The following is a 17200-nucleotide window of genomic DNA, read 5'->3' on the forward strand; positions in this document are numbered from 1 at the left end:
GCTATTCTCACTATGTCACATATGTAACTCTCTTCTCACTACATCACATATGTAACTCTCTTCTCACTATATCACATATGTAACTCTATTCTAAATATATGCAACACGTACAGTCTATTTTCACTATATTAATACATAACTTTATTCCCACTATATCACACACGTTACCATATTCTCACTATATCACAGATTAGTGTAATTCTATTCTGAATATATCGCACACGTAACGCTATTCTCACTATATCACATATGTAACTCTCTTCTCACTATATCACATATGTAACTCTCTTCTCACTATATCACATATGTAACTCTATTCTCACTATATCGCATATGTAACTATCTTCTCACTATATAACATATGTAACTCTATTCTCACTATATCACATATGTAACTCTAACCTCACTATATCACATATGTAACTCTATTCACTATATCATATATGTGACTCTATTCTCACTATATCACATATGTAACTCTATTCACTATATCATATATGTAACTCTAACCTCACTATATCACATATGTAACTCTATTCACTATATCATATATGTGACTCTATTCTCACTATATCACATATGTAACTCTATTCTCACTATATCGCATATGTAACTATCTTCTCACTATATCACATATGTAACTCTATTCTCACTATATTGCATATGTAACTATCTTCTCACTATATCACATATGTAACTCTCTTCTCACTATATCACATATGTAACTCTATTCTCACTATATCGCATATGTAACTCTCTTCTCACTATATCACATATGTAACTCTATTCTCACTATATCACATATGTAACTCTAACCTCACTATATCACATATGTAACTCTATTCACTATATCATATATGTGACTCTATTCTCACTATATCACATATGTAACTCTATTCACTATATCATATATGTGACTCTATTCTCGCTATATCACATATGTAATTCTATTCTGGATATATCGCACACGTAACGCTATTCTCACTATATCACATATGTAACTCTATTCTGAATATATCCCACACGTAATGCTATTCTATATCACATATGTAATTCTATTCTCACTATATCACATATGTAACTCTATTTTCACTATATCACATGCGTAACTGTATGCTTACTATATCACACATGTTACTCTATTCTCACTATATCACATATGTAATTCTATTCTGAATATATCGCACACGTAACGCTATTCACACTATATCACATATGTAACTCTATTCTCACTATATCGCATGCTTAACTTTATGCTTACTATATCGCAAATGTAACTCTAACCTCACTATATCACATATGTAACTATTCTCACTGTATCACATATGTAACTCTATTCACTATATCACATATGTGACTCTATTCTCGCTATATCACATATGTAATTCTATTCTGGATATATCGCACACGTAACGCTATTCTCTCTATATCACATATGTAACTCTATTCTGAATATATCGCAAAGGTAACGCTATTCTCACTATATCACATATGTAACTCTATTCTCACTATATCACATATGTAACGCTACTCTCACTGTATCACATGCGTAACTCTATTCTCACTATATCACATATGTAATTCTATTCTGGATATATCGCACACGTAACGCTATTCTCATTATATCACATATGTGACTCTATTCTCATGGTTGGAAACTCTTGTGAACTGGAATTATATACCTGGTAATATCAGGATTAGGCATATCCCGGAATAATACACTTGTTTTTATATTTTTTTTGTTTCAGACAAATGAGTCCATATCAACAACAAAATAGTAAATAAATACTGGAATGAATAAGAACTATAAACAGGAAACAATAGATCGATTGCTGTTACGTAATTGCACATAACGTCTTAGTAAAGCATTTCATTCTAACGCTGTAACAAGGCTGACCTCCATCTCACGTCACTGTTCCATAAACCAGTCAATTGCTATGTTCACAGGGCAGCATTCTATCGGAGCCGAACTACTGCTCCTCCCACGGATTAACAGGAGATTATCTACAATGCGTTCATACGGTCGGGAGCCGAACGAGAGCCGAGATCTGCCAGAGTTAGATTCAGTTCGATCAGAGCCGAGCGGAACAGTGTCCTTGAATAATTAGTGACTGAAAACGATTTTAGTGTCGTGCTTGTGCTTTTTTCTTTACATGGCATGATGCTGTTGAGCTAGGAGAAAAAGGAGCCTGACCATGGAGGTAGAAAAGACAATGACTGGTATTTTAAATTTGGTACTAGTATCTCGAATAAACAGGAAACACGGCAGCTAAAATACGTTTAATACAGCCTATTCGCTCAAGTTATTGTCATGCAAAATTACCATTTTGTAACTATTCAACTGTGGTGATATCTATTAAAACTCCTAGGAAGAATCACAGATTCTCTCTATCTATCATAGACGGACTATGGAAGAATCTAAACCTACCAGGAACACGTCACCGTACCGCGATCGCTTCTACGATTTTTATCTTTAGTGTCTTTAAAAAGTTTCCGTTCAGTCGTTCTTTCAAGTTTTTGTCGCATAATTTCGTACGCCATTTTTTGTTTCCCATTGAGCTATCAATCTATCGCAATGATTCGTTACTATGCACTAGGACGCGTACCTCTTATTCAAGCGGGAATTGCGTGAAATTATGAAAGATGTTGTCTCCGCCATAATTGAAATGAGAGGTTACTCGAAGAAGACGATTGAGGGCGTGATTTCGGCTCCGATAGTTGGGCCCCGATGCGTTTACACGTTTGGAGCCATGCCGGGACTCAACTCTATCGGAGTTCAACCCCGAGGGTTTAGTGGAGCCGAACTTGGCTCGAGCCGGCTCGAGCCGAACGCGTTCACACGGCCATTTTTGCTGGCTCGAGCCTTTGGGCTCCGATAAAATGCTGTCGTGTGAACGTAGCAAATATACTGTTGGACGAGCATGCTCTTTAAATTTATATACAATATTCCAGTAAATTTCATAAAATGATTTGACACGGTTAGCAACACATAGATCGGGCACTGTGGTCATATGGATAGTCAAAAAAGGCTACGGAATAAGATGTTATAAGAAACCTTTAAAGAATTAAGAGTCGCTTCGTTAAAAAAAAAAACACCACAACTGTGAACAATAAATATTATAACAATATGTTTTAAAGGCCCATGTCTTGCAGCCGGGCCGCAAGATAATACTTGTTTATTGGGGAGTGGCTATGCATAATGTCTAGTGTTAATTAGTTTCTCGTTATCAGCACAGAGTGTGTTTACAGAACATCGTAATCCTCTTGGTATATTTACAAACAGATTATTCAAAATAGCAAACTGAGATCCATTACATCACGGTTTAGTCACTGTGATTACATTGAAGAGTATAGTTTCGACACGGTCTTTTTTAGTGACCGAGGTGCCGGGTTATATTCGCTTGTTACAGAAATCGACCGGTCATAAATCAAGTCATAAATTGAGTGACATTGTAGTGTAAGATATCGATGAAATATCATGCGTTACTCAGGCCAGAAAGCAGATTAAACTGTATTTAAATTCGTATTTCGACGAGTCCTCAAGTCCGAACGTACGCTTCCGTCGTTGTTTATTTTCTGGCATAGACGAAAACAAAAAAAATGACCGAAATAGAACATAAACTCCCTCAAAAATCATCGACTTACTTGCCGGTAAAAATAACGAAAATTCGCATCATACTCAATTTACGTGTCAGCACAGTCCCTCTATCATATAGAGGGACTGTGGTGTCAGCATTGTCAGGTTGGTGTTTACAGTGTGATTTCTGTGGGGATGACACGCATATAAATTCACAATCAGTGCGGACGAGAGACGTACACGCATCTGAATAAGCTACTCGCTTACATTGTATCATTGTTGTTTTTCACCACAGAAGACGCAGTACACATTCAAACACTATAACAAATATTTTAAAAATGGAGCATGGAGATTTGTAGTCAGGCATATTTAGTACATGAACTGCGTCAAAACTACAAGTTGAAAACCTTTTGTGGGGGAATCTGCAATAAATCATCACTCTCATTGCGATATTGACATGAATAAACTGCTTTCAAACAATACATGGTAAAGTGACAAACAGGCGAAATGGCGGCTAGAACCAAAGGGGAAATGGCCCAAATCGAAAAACACAAATACCTACGATCATATATAGTTCCGATCGGGGTCACGGTAGTCAGTAAAACGTGGAAATGGTAATAAATCGATCACGACGATAAAGACATCTTGTGCGTTCATCTAAAGTTGGCGCAACCGCAAATTTCAGCCAATAGACTGAAATATTCGTAATATATATCATATGATAGCAAGAGTTGGCAAAACCGATACCGGAGGTCATTTTCAAAGTTTGACAGAATATTGGTACTTGTAATTTGTTCACAAATAAAATAGCGATCGATATAAGAATATTATGACTTCCGTTGTTTGTTTATAGTACAACGGAGTCCCGGAACGTATTAATCGGAAATGAAAATTGGATAATGTGTCTATACTGAGTGTAATAGCACAGTCACACGTATCCCAAATTGTTTGGGGTTACATAGTCACTAGATGATATTTACGTACGCCCAACAAGTAACTAATATTTTGTCTAGGGCATATGTAAATATCATCAAGTGATCCCCGAACAATTCGGGATACGCGTGACTGTGGGTCCATACATCACCCATTTATTATTTCGACTGTCTGTGGATAGGTTATAAATTGTGTGCAAGCTTTTTCTCGGCTGCACGACTCATTTTAGCAGCATAAAAGAACCTACCGTACTTATATGAACGAGTTATAATAAAATCATGTATGAGTGATGACATATTTGTGATTATAAAGCAAACCTAAGTGCAGTTTGCAGTAAACAGTGCCACGCCGTGGAAAAAAGTTATTATTTTCTAATTTTTTTCTAACACGTTTATTATTTTCTTTCAAAACATCCTCACCGATGTTAAATATATCCATGTTCTGAAATGTATTTGAGAAAAAAAAATGCATTCAAGGGGCAGTCGTAACTAACTGCCAACTCAATTGACTTTTACTGGATTTATTTTTGTCAGAATGTCACTTCGTCAGATTTTTTTTTTCAACATGGTGTCACAATGCTTCATTACGTATGCACGCAAATTGACATGGAAACACATTTCAAAACAATCACAAGTATGTCAGACAGGAAGTCAACGAGACGAAAAATGGCTTGTCCTGGGGAAAACAAAACCACAGGTAATGCGCCAAAATAAAAGTTGAAACGTATATTTTCACTACATGTTATGATAACCACGGTAAAGTGTCATACAGTTGAAACATTTGTTTTTACACCAGAATGCTATAGGCAAAGGTTTATGCAGACACTCTCATGAATAAAATACAATGTTAAAATGTTGTTTTCAAATAATGCACGACTCCAAAGAGGGATTCTCCAGAGGATTTATCATATCGCACTTGAATAAAATCGTGGTACTCGCGACCTTTTATCGAATTGTTTTCCAGCTAGGTGATCAGCATCTCGTTCGAAATAGGTGTCCGGGCCATGCATTATTAAACATGAAAATATATTGAACCATATATCAGCACCACCACCGAGTCCATGGCTAGTATATTTATAGTTACAAATATTACAATACGGTGTAGATTAATATCAAATAAATAATACGATTCATGATAAAGTTCAAATAACTGAACTCGTCAAAATATCTCGCCACCATTTTGTCTGGCACACCAAACCTACGGAAAGGCTTATATGACGAGTAATAGAAAACAAAATCATGTCGTTCATATTCGAATTCAATGAGCATATGACAGTGATACTGGCACAGCACAGACCCGCCGTCAATCTACCCAAAGGGAAAAAGAACATGTACCGTAACGTGACACTAGGGGGACAATAGCCGGTTGTCGATCGGCCGGAACCCAGTACTCACCACTGTAAACTAGCCTTCTTTTGGTTCACAGATTTTAATCGAACATAAAAAAATACATGCTCATTTATAACACGGAAAACTCTTGTTTTTATTTTCAACGCAAATAAAAGTAACACTGAATGGAAAAGCAAAATGACCGCAGAAAAGAACGGCCGATATTCCGGACACGTGAATATTTTCAGTGTTTTACAAGCTGTGGAAATACATGTATTTTCTGGCTCTCGGAGTCTTGTTCTGACTGAGACTCCTTTGTTTTCACTGAATCCGCTACACGGATAAGCAGATTTGGATTATAAACTAACTAAATGTTTGGATAAGTTAGCCAGCTCGTCATGGGGTACGTTGACTGGTAACGCGTTGGTTGATCCGTGATCATTTCTGTCATTACTTGATCGAAATCTAAACGTACACGCTATTTGGGATGACAATCGTAACGTCACATCAAGGCTACCGTAGTATATTCACAGTCACACCTATGCATTTTTGGTACAACATAGTACACCGAAAAACGCAATTTACTGAACAATTACCGGAGCTGTGTATAGCAGCAGGACGCGTAACGAACTAATCCCTATTGCTAAGGGTTCCATTTATAGTCTACATGTCGGTTTAAACAATATACGTTTAACATCATAGCTGCACTTAACGAATTTCCTAAGAAGTAGGTTTGCTCTCACACAAAACAAGCGACGTTGGTGGTCAATGTCTGCATTATCCTTCATGTCGCACGTGACCCTAAGACCCATATACGTAATCTGCCAGACAAATTCTATGTCCAGGTTCATCAGTCTAACCTGAGACAGAATGTTCAGCTTGGATGGAAAGTACATACACTTTGTTTTCAACAGTTTTCGCAGTCCTTTTATAGAGGGCGCTATTACACACATGTCATCCGCATAACAAGGTCCAATGACTGACCTTGTCAAATGCCTTAAATGCATCGAGAAAGCAAACAAATACATGACATTCACGGGAATTGTAATGCTTAATAATTTCTTTCAGAGTTAAGAAACACGATAATTCTGACATCTGTTTAGAAGAATTTGTTCAAAGACTGTAGTTAAAACTGTTATGGCAATGGGTCGATAATTATCTTTGCTGGTCATATTTACACATTTGTTCTTAGCCATTGGAAGCAGTTCAACTTCAATCAACCTTCTTGGAACAGTTCCGTGTATAAGCATTGCTGACAGACACATTGACAGATGCAATGAGATTACCAGGCTAGAGAATTACATGATTTCTCTAGCTCAAGACTGCAGAACAGTATTAACTGAAACATATTGCTGCACTTTAGCTTTATAAATATCATTATTAACAGAATTTAAAATCGTATTAAAATGGTTAGCCCACATGTTCACAGTATTCGATTCACGGGAGCAACCGTCAATAGCACATGGAAGAGGCGCGTTATATGCCGTCGTAGCCTGTTTCAAAAATATCCGCCGATCTTCGTTCATCAACGACTTGGCCAGATTGTCTGACTCGAATTGGATCTTATTATTTCTGCAGTAGCGCAACTTAAGTTTGAATTGTGATCTCTATCTGTGCATCATCTGGTACACAAAACCATATCTAGGTTTACCAGAGTCACGCCAAGAATGAAAATAATTGCGAGCAGTGTCATGTGCCTCTTTAACTACCTAATTCTAACCAGGTACAGCCACAAAACGTCTGGTTGATTTTCTAATAAATGTTTCGTCATCAGCACTTCCCAAGGAACCAATAATTTGTCCATAATATCGAGTAATCATGTCATTGTGGTCACTGCGACAGCAGTCAGCTGATACGAACATAATTGCATCCACCGGAATATCGATGTTTCTAAGGCACATTTCCGTCCGTTGACGATACTGGTTAAGAATATAAGTGCTCTCTTTGGGCCAGTTAATTTTTGCATTGCGGGTTTCAGATCCAGAGTTAGCCGGACCAGCGCAATATAAACGTGACCTGATAATGGGATTGTGTTCCCCCCCCCCCCGAGTGTTCAAATAATAGAAGCTGACATTTTTTGACTAACATTATGTAATTGAAACACAAGCCACAAGTATTAGATGGCTTACAGAAGAGGCTATAGTTAATATGGGCAAATGATTTGCTTGAGCCATTTGATTTGATTTGCTGTGACAATGTATACATGAATGAACAATTATGTGAATAAGGTGTTGTGTGTTATACGAAGTAGGTGATGTTTTAAGTCATTTGGTTATGACATTTGAATCAAGAGGTGAGATTAAAGTACTTGATCGGAAAGAATGATTATATTTGTTCTTTGGCAGTGAATGGCTTATTTGTATTTGACTGTGACCCACCCACCACTCGATTGTAATTTGGCCAGTTGCTATTAGACATCACTAGCAGACTAGTTGGAAGACAACCAGGTAAAATAGTGTGAATAAAATAATTGTCTGTTATGAACAAGGAAATAATAAAGTTTTTATTTTTTTATTTTAACCAACAATAAACAACAAGTTTACAAAAAACATTCGAGTAAGAATAAAGTAAAAATAATTGTCAAGATTAACCAGTAGGAGGTACAGGTGATGGTTGAATTATCTCGCCTGGAAGAAAATAGAAAACAAGTAAGTGGTAAGGATTATATGAAGGTAATGAATGATTTGAGTAAGGTGTTGAGAAGAGGAATGTTCAATAGGAAGAACATTGTTGAAATAGATAATGCTTTGGAAATGATTGGACTTTCCATAATTAAATCTTGAGGCACATTGTAAATAACTGGCGAGAGGATGCTGAAAGCACTACTGTGCATTCAAGCATCCTCTCATTGCAAATAAACACAGGTTATGCTCATTTACATTATAATGAGGTAAATTAGTGTTGTCAACATAGTGTCATGATTAAATCTGGTATGATGTGCATGAAACGACTCATGGTGCAAAAGCGCATAAGTGTTGACGGAAGACCCAAATGATAGGTATCACCACCAACAACCAATTTGGTAGTAGTCATATTGCCGAAAATATTATATCTTGTTGTCTGTATATATGCAGCAACAATAAACTGTACAAAACCAGTAGTTAACTGTTTACAACATTGTACAAGACAGTATTATAGACCCATATCATGCAAAGTTACAGGGTGTCGTACAAATATACTCCCTTACTTTTAGGCTATTGTGTGTTCATCCAACTGTCCATTCAGAATGAATCTGAAATAAAGTAGGTGCAAAGAGACTATATGAAATGTAATTGTACTTCATAGGAATATCATTGATGATATCAATCCCATCAGACTGATAGAACTCGTAAAAATAATGAATTTATCGCATGGCAATGTGCCATCTGACATATAACCGGAGTGAATTGGCCAAGTGCAAAAACAGCATTGTTGGTTTGCATAAGACAGCCCACACACATGCTATAAGGAGTAAAATCCTGGTATCACCAATGACAGGGCTGTAAATGAGTCAACATCAAACCAGAAACATAGAATGTAAATGCATGGACCTGTTTATACAGAATACCAGTTTATCCCTCATTTATGTCGACCATATTAAAAAGATCTCAAACCATTATGAGGCCAATGAAAACAAATTTGGTGTTTCCAGTATTAGGGTAAAAAATATTGGGTAGTTAGGCAGGGATTTTATTATTTTAGATTTATTCATTTCCATAAAAATAAAATTTGGCCTTATTAACAAATGACAACACATGTCATTGATTAAGGTTGAGGTGAGTAGCCTGAACTGTTGATCGGTGACACTATTTCAAAAATGGCAGCTGGTGACAGCAAAACTTTCACCGATGTACATGTGAATGTAGACATCAGCACAAGGAATTGGCCCCTATCAGTTTCTGCCTAATAAATAACAGTTATGTACATTCCTGCTGTGGCCATTTACCTACAATAGCAACATCACATGATCATGATAAGAGCATTTTTGATGTACACATTGCAGCTCTTGCTGTTTCTTGCATGTGACAAAAATCCGCCTAAATCACCAGAAAATTGTAGTGGGCCAAACAATGGTCATGAAAAAGATGGTAAGAGGGGTACAGCAAGCCATGCCAATGTGGTGAATCAAATGCAATTTTTTGCATGACTTTTTGCTCAATATTATACAATGTGTGGTAGCCTATGCCGAATAAACAATGGCGTGGTCACAAATAATTAATCATGATCACATACTTCATAGACACTATAACATTTCATTAATGGGCAAAAACTATAAATCATATCCATGCCCTAGACATGGCTACATCCGAGGTCATCATTTTGCCAATGCCATTCTTGCAATTTCATTATTGCTGGCTGCAGTGACCAGACTATTAATGTACAAGTATTTACACATATCGGCCTTATTTTGGTTTTGGATGCTATTTTATTGAGATGCATCATGACAACTGTGGCCGTGAAGGACCGGTAGGTTAGGTAATTATTAATAGTCGCACCGTATATTAGCTGCGGTTCCGTAGCTCTTTGGTGCGACCTACAATCGAATTTCGCCCTCACAATTTCATTTGGACGTCTTTTTTTTAATTTTGTTGTTTTACGTCGAACATAGAGCTACGGGATCTATCACCGTTTAAAAACAGAAATCTGGCAAACGTAAATTAAATCGCTTTTGCTTTCGATTACGATGGTGTGACGTACCTTTATTGTGATTTGATCGCTGGATGAATAACATACAAACTTTTGTTTGCAATTTGTGTTTATAAATAAGCAATAATTTGTGATATTTTCAAACAATTACCGCGGAAACCAAGCAAATTTCGAGAAAACGGCAGCCATTGACATCCCACACTCCCTAGCGCAGAATAAATGTAATCTCGTTTGGTGGTCATGTGATGCAGTGGTGGAAGAATAAAACTCACTCTTCCCGTTATTCTAATTGTTCCAAGAAAGCAATCACATACACTATTTATAATTGTATGATTTTTGTTTAATAATAGAAACTAGTTGCATAAACGCAATTTATCTACTGATTTCGATCACGTGGTACAAAATGATAGGTCTCGCGTAATTTGCTATAAACTCTGGAATACAAAATGGCGTCTTTCGTCTTGTTATTTTTCTGCGACTCGGTGTACGGTAAATAAAGTCAATTTTTTATGACCACCGTCATCATTTCACAGCGCAAATAGGTTCTGGTCATTGTTTGGAAGTAAATAAACATAGTGAGTACTTTCGAAGGTCTTAAAATGTGATTTTCGCGACGACCAAATTTGGCATGTGGATTTTAACCGGTATTCAGTCGCACAAGGTCCCATAGCCCTATGGGCCGGCCAGAGTCAGTCACGTAAATAATGCGGTCGGCAACATAAGGCTATGATTCCACAGCTAACCGTATATGTGCACATCACACAAATCATATGAGTTCACAAGCCATAGGCCTAGTAAATCGCTGTCATCATTTATGCACGATGCAATATTTGGCGATTTATTTTTGGCCATTAGATTCCCTGATTCATGACATCATGTGTCAATAAATCCTGAAAATCGGCTTTGCTAAGCGATGAGTCGTTTAGTTCAAAACACTGAATAATCATAGCATGGTGTGCAGAGTTTTATAGGTAAAGCAACTGTTAAGAATATTTTAAAATTTGTGGAAAAGGGCAAGAGCTCTTACCTTCTATTAGTACATGGTATGTACGGCGTCCTGGCCTGACTGGCAAAATAATCTACGTCATCGAAAGATGCGTGTACGTGTACTGTAGACAATTTCCATGACGCTAAATTGCATGCGTAGAGTCGACGTCACGATTTTTCTCCGCTTTTTTCAACAAATAATTCATTTTTTTCTCCTGGGAAAACGTCGTCAATCTTATTTTATTAACCCGAACTTTGTCTTGACAGCGCAAATCATACCCAAATAAGCGTCTTTGGTTGATTTCTGGCACCCAAAATTGATTCTCGTCTCAGTCCTAATTACGCGTTTAGGAATGACCTGGTGATCCAAAATTAACCTCGCATGAAAATATTGCCGCCTACGGCGAATCCCGGGATCATTGCGTCCAGTGGTAGATGGCGCTACACTTGGCAAAGACCCAGTATGACACGTGATAGAAACATGCATGTGATCAGAAGTGACATAATCATATCAAATATTAATGTCTACAATAGAAGGATGTGCATTCACTGAGGAGATACAGTGATCCAACCAGAACGTTTTACCATGAGAGTCACTGAGAAAAATAAAAGCTTCATTAAATGTACCAATGAATTCAAGGTCAGAAATAATTAAACCAGCATTGTTACAGAATTCATTCATTTCTTCACCAAAGTTTGAAGTTGTAATAGGATCGGCGTTCCAGTCCCAAATAACCATAACATTGGGCGTACGACAGTCTTGCACTATCGCACTAATCTTACCAAGGTAGTCTACAAATGTATCTATCATTGTCACCATAGTTTGTAGGGAGGTAAACACACAAGAAGAAGAGTTTACTATTGTCGTTAGTTGTTAATTCCGCACCAAGAAGCCTCGGATCATCATACGTATTAATAAAATACCACCGTACAGGTATGTCCGATCCACAGTCAGCTGGCGCACACGTGATAATAAAATAAATAACGATATTTACTATATGGGGCCGCCATCTTGAATGACGCATAAAACTAAATACATGTAAATAAGTTGTGAAAGGCGTTTTTCAGATTCCTACAAATCAGAACAAAAATACCAATCTTTCACAAAAAATACGGTCCGTTGGGGTTATATTAAGTCAACCGATACCAAACTTTGGTCGAATTCGTCGTTTTTGTGTGGAAAAATTCCTTGCATACGAACACATAATTACACGAAGAACCTAGAACACTTTCCTGGGGTATTTAAAACTAAAAATTGACATTCCAGCTCAGCAGCCAATCAGCGACGGCCTAACGCTTAGATGACAATTTCGGTTTCAAATACCCCGGCTTACGAGCCATCTCTGCTTGTGCGTATCTTGGCGAGCATACGTGGAAGTTCAACATACAAACACTAGATGTGTTGTAAAGAATTGACATTATTTTGCCTGACGTTGTAATACTTGTCGCATTTTTTTTGTAATTCAACTATTCTATCGTTTTACTAGAATAAATGTGAAAAAAAGGTTGTCTCTTTTAGTTTCCTTCAAGTTCTATTGATGATTCCACAAACATCTCAAGAATGACCACATATCATTTTTTTACTAAACATAAAAAAATATTGCTAAGAATTGAGAATACTGAGTTGTTATTGTCACAAAAAGAAAATATCTAACAGAGATTAACATGTATTTTGCATTGTGGGACAGTGAACAGTGAACAGGTACATTTTCTAAGCTCTTGGTCTAATTCAAAAAAACTCAGTATTCGTGAGTAATTTTACCTCTGTGACTTTACATAATGAAGTGCAATGACTGTAACGTGAAACGAGGCGTGGTTTTGTGCCAAGGGAATTTACCACTTTGTGGAAAATGCAAGGTAAAACGATTTCCTACCACGAATGAAGCCGATATGGCGGCGAATACAGTGAATACCAACACAACAGGTGGTTCTCCTAACAATGGTGATGACAATATGGCAACAATACTACGTGAAATTCGTAGTATTAATGAAAAGCTACAGAAAATCAACGTATTAGAGGGGAAATTGGAGCAGGTAGAAAAAGCTATGAAATTTATTAATGATGTCTATGAAGAAAATAAAAAGAAACTAGAGGAAATACAAAACACTAACCATCTACTTATTGCTGAAAATGGTCTATTAAAAAGAAAGGTTTCAAGTTTGGAGCGAAATTATAATGATTTGGATCAATATACGAGACGGGAAAATATTGTTATTACTGGCATCCCTGAAACAGATAACGAGGATACTGACGAAATAGCTTTGAAAGTTGCTAAAATCGCCGATAATAATGTAACGATGTCGGACATTGATGCTTCGCATCGTTTTGGAAAACGTCAGGTATCCGGTGAACAACATCATAAATATCCATCTCCAATTATTGTTCGTTTTACTACAAGAAGAGTTCGTGATTCTGTGTTCAAAAATCGTAAAAAGCTAGCTGATGTCAATTCATCAAACATCGGGTATCGAGCTGCAAATGTTATCTATATTAATAAGAACTTAACACCAATGGCGAAATCATTATTGACAAAGGTAAACATCAAAAGAAAGCATTTTAAATGGAAATTTATATGGACACATAATGGTAGAATTTTAATAAAGAAAGACGAATTGTCACCTGTGGTCCATATTGCCGATGAAGAAAGCCTTACTAAGATATGCTAATGTCACCATTGTTATGTGTACTTAATGTACAACAACCAATCATATTGATGGATTCAGACTCAATATACAGTTTACTACAAAATCATAGCATCTGTCAATCCTATTCTTTAAATGAGTTCAATGGTAAGGAATCACTTCCTTTGTTATCAAATAATTTATCTGCTCTTCATTTAAATATTCGGTCACTAAGTGCACACTTTGATGACCTGTCAACTTTTTTAAGTTTATTGAAATGCAAATTTTCTCTAATTGGTGTTACTGAAACGTGGTTACATCCCGGTTCGGAAACTTCAATTTATAAAATACCACCATATAACTTTATTAATAATAGCCACAACTACTCCAGTGGTGGTGGTGTGGGTCTTTATATACACCAGTCATTATCATATACTATGATTGATTCAATTACTTTACGTCACTGTGAATCATTATTCGTGGAAATACAAATAGGCATTAAACAAATCACAGTAGGAGTTATCTATCGCAAACCAAATACACCTGTACATGAATTTCTGGAGAGTTTTGAAGTCTGTCTCGAACATTTTTCAAGTAACAAAAAACGTTGTGTTATCCTCGGTGATTTCAATATAGATGTTAGTTGTACAAATATTTCACAATTTGAATATGTTACCTTACTTAATGAAAATGATTTTCAACAAATCATAGATGTTCCGACCAGAGTAACTAGTACTACATGCACAACAATAGACCATTGTCTGATAAATTTTTCTGATTATTTCATCGAAGGAGGTACTATTGAAACTGATATTAGTGACCATTTTCCAGTGTTTGCCCTATTCAGGGATCTACATCATGTTTTTAACAGAAAGTCGGTTAGATATAAATTTGACTTCTCGCAGTTTCTTTCAGATGCATTTGAAGCGGAAATGGCCAATATTTCTTGGACAAATATTTATAATTTATTGGATCCGAATTTGGCATATGATTATTTTTATAATTTGTTTATTAGTGATATAATTACTAAACATCTACCTAAGAAAATGATTTATTCTGCATCAAAATCATCACAAAAACCATGGTTATCTAAGGGGCTTCTCATTTCAATTAAAACAAAACATAGACTTTTCTCAAAAACTAAGCGACATAGTCCCAGTTCACCAATTCACATTCAATACAAAATTTATCGTAATATTTTGTCAAAATTATTAAAAATTGCTAAGAAGTCTTACTTTTCTGGCAAGCTGGCAAATGTTATTGGAAATAGCAATAAAACATGGCAGGTTATAAACGAACTGCGGAATAATCAGTCATGTAATGATCGTTTTCCACATAAACTTAGAGTGAGTACTAACCCAGATGAATTTGTGACAGAGGGAAGGGATATTGCTGAGAAGTTTAATTCGTATTTTGTTAATGTTGGTCCAAATTATGCATCTAAAATCACTTATAATGCCAACTTCAATGATTACCTTGATAGTAGACAATCACATTCATTATTTTTCCGCCCAGTTTGTGCTCATGATATTTTAAAAGAGATCGATAAATTAGATCCTAATAAAGCAGTTGGCTATTATTATTATTATTATGGTTTTATTTCAGACATAGTCCATATATAAAGAAAAAGATACAAACATGACAATATGTTCCCTAAACTTATCAAGCAGGCTGCTGAACAAATTGCTGAACCACTGGCTCATATTTTTAACTGTTCTGTGTACACGGGTATATTCCCTGATAAATTAAAAATAGCCCGGGTTTCTCCATTATTTAAAAAAGGTTGTGCATTTGAAGTTGGTAATTATAGGCCGATATCAGTGTTACCCATTATTAGCAAATTGTTTGAATCTTTAGTAAATAAACAGATGTGTGCTTTTCTAGAAAAATTCCAAATTCTTGATGAAAACGAATATGGATTCTGTAAGCATCACAGCACCAAATTAGCTTTAGTTGACCTTACTGCTGAGATTTCAAAACAAATAGATGACGGTTTTATCACATTTGGTATTTATCTAGACCTCAGAAAGGCTTTTGACACCATTAACCATACCATATTATTGTCTAAATTACATTATTATTTTATAAGAGGGTCTACTTTGAGTTTGTTTGAATCTTATTTAGAAGACCGCCAGCAATATGTTAATTTAAATAATTGTAATTCAGCTTATAAAGTAATTTTTTGAGGGGTCCCACAAGGGTCCATTCTTGGACCACTTTTGTTTTTAATTTATATAAATGATATTGTAAAATCATCCAACATTTTCCAGTTTAGGCTTTTTGCTGACGACACAAATCTGTTTCACTCCGTTAAAATGATTCTATTGATATTGGCCTACTTAATTCAGAATTGAATAAGGTTTGCACATGGTGCAAGGCAAATAAACTAACCATAACTATTGATAAAACAAATCTTATGGTTTTCAAAACAGTTCAAAAGAAGACAAATATGCAAAGTTTATTAAATATTGATAACTCTCCTATTGAACTTGCTTCCTCTGTGCTATATCTTGGTGTCACTATCACGGGGAAAAATCTTCTCCACGGGCTTCTCCATACGTGTCAGGTGGGAATCTCGTCTCGTCTCTATATCTCGTCCCCTTGAGGTACGGGATCGGGAAAGTCACTTTAGCTTTACAGTCAAATAAGACACACACAACGAAATACGTTTCAGCTCTCGTCTTAGTCGGTCAATCGAGCACTCTATAAGACACAGCGCCCTGGGGAAAAATCCCCAAGACTATCGCAAGGCTGATCCAAGACTTTTTTAGACTGCGTCAACACTCGCCCCAAGGCTCTCCAGGACTCCGTCTGTTCTGCTGTACTCCCCAAGACCAACTAAAACAACTTTATTCATTTTCAAAACTCTAACCAATTACAAAGCAGTAAAAAGACTCTAGGGCGTAACCTTCAATCATAAGGCCAATCACACTAAGTACTGAATACGTCATATCTTTTGATTAATCGTTCACTACATTAATGACTACGAATACCAACTGTCAGAATCAATAGTCAGAATAGCGACGGTTATCTCGTAATTAGTTCCAAATCACTGAGCCAAGTTCCGTCCAAAACTTTAAATAGGCCTAAACGATGACGGACATAACACAGCAATTCAGCTAATAAT

General features: G+C 36.3%; 1 long non-coding RNA gene across 1 annotated transcript; it reads right to left on the bottom strand.

Annotated features, from left to right (window-relative positions):
- Nucleotides 1–8333: 8333 nt before the first annotated feature.
- Nucleotides 8334–11544, bottom strand: LOC144341653 (uncharacterized). The gene is made up of 3 exons (XR_014928183.1): nt 11492–11544; nt 9026–9070; nt 8334–8465 (listed from the first exon to the last, which is right to left on the bottom strand). It is a non-coding gene; the product is annotated as an uncharacterized LOC144341653 (long non-coding RNA).
- Nucleotides 11545–17200: the final 5656 nt, after the last annotated feature.

This window comes from Saccoglossus kowalevskii, chromosome 22 (assembly GCF_978046115.1).
Source record: "Saccoglossus kowalevskii chromosome 22, keSacKowa6.1, whole genome shotgun sequence".
NCBI classification, from domain to species: Eukaryota; Metazoa; Hemichordata; class Enteropneusta; family Harrimaniidae; genus Saccoglossus; species Saccoglossus kowalevskii.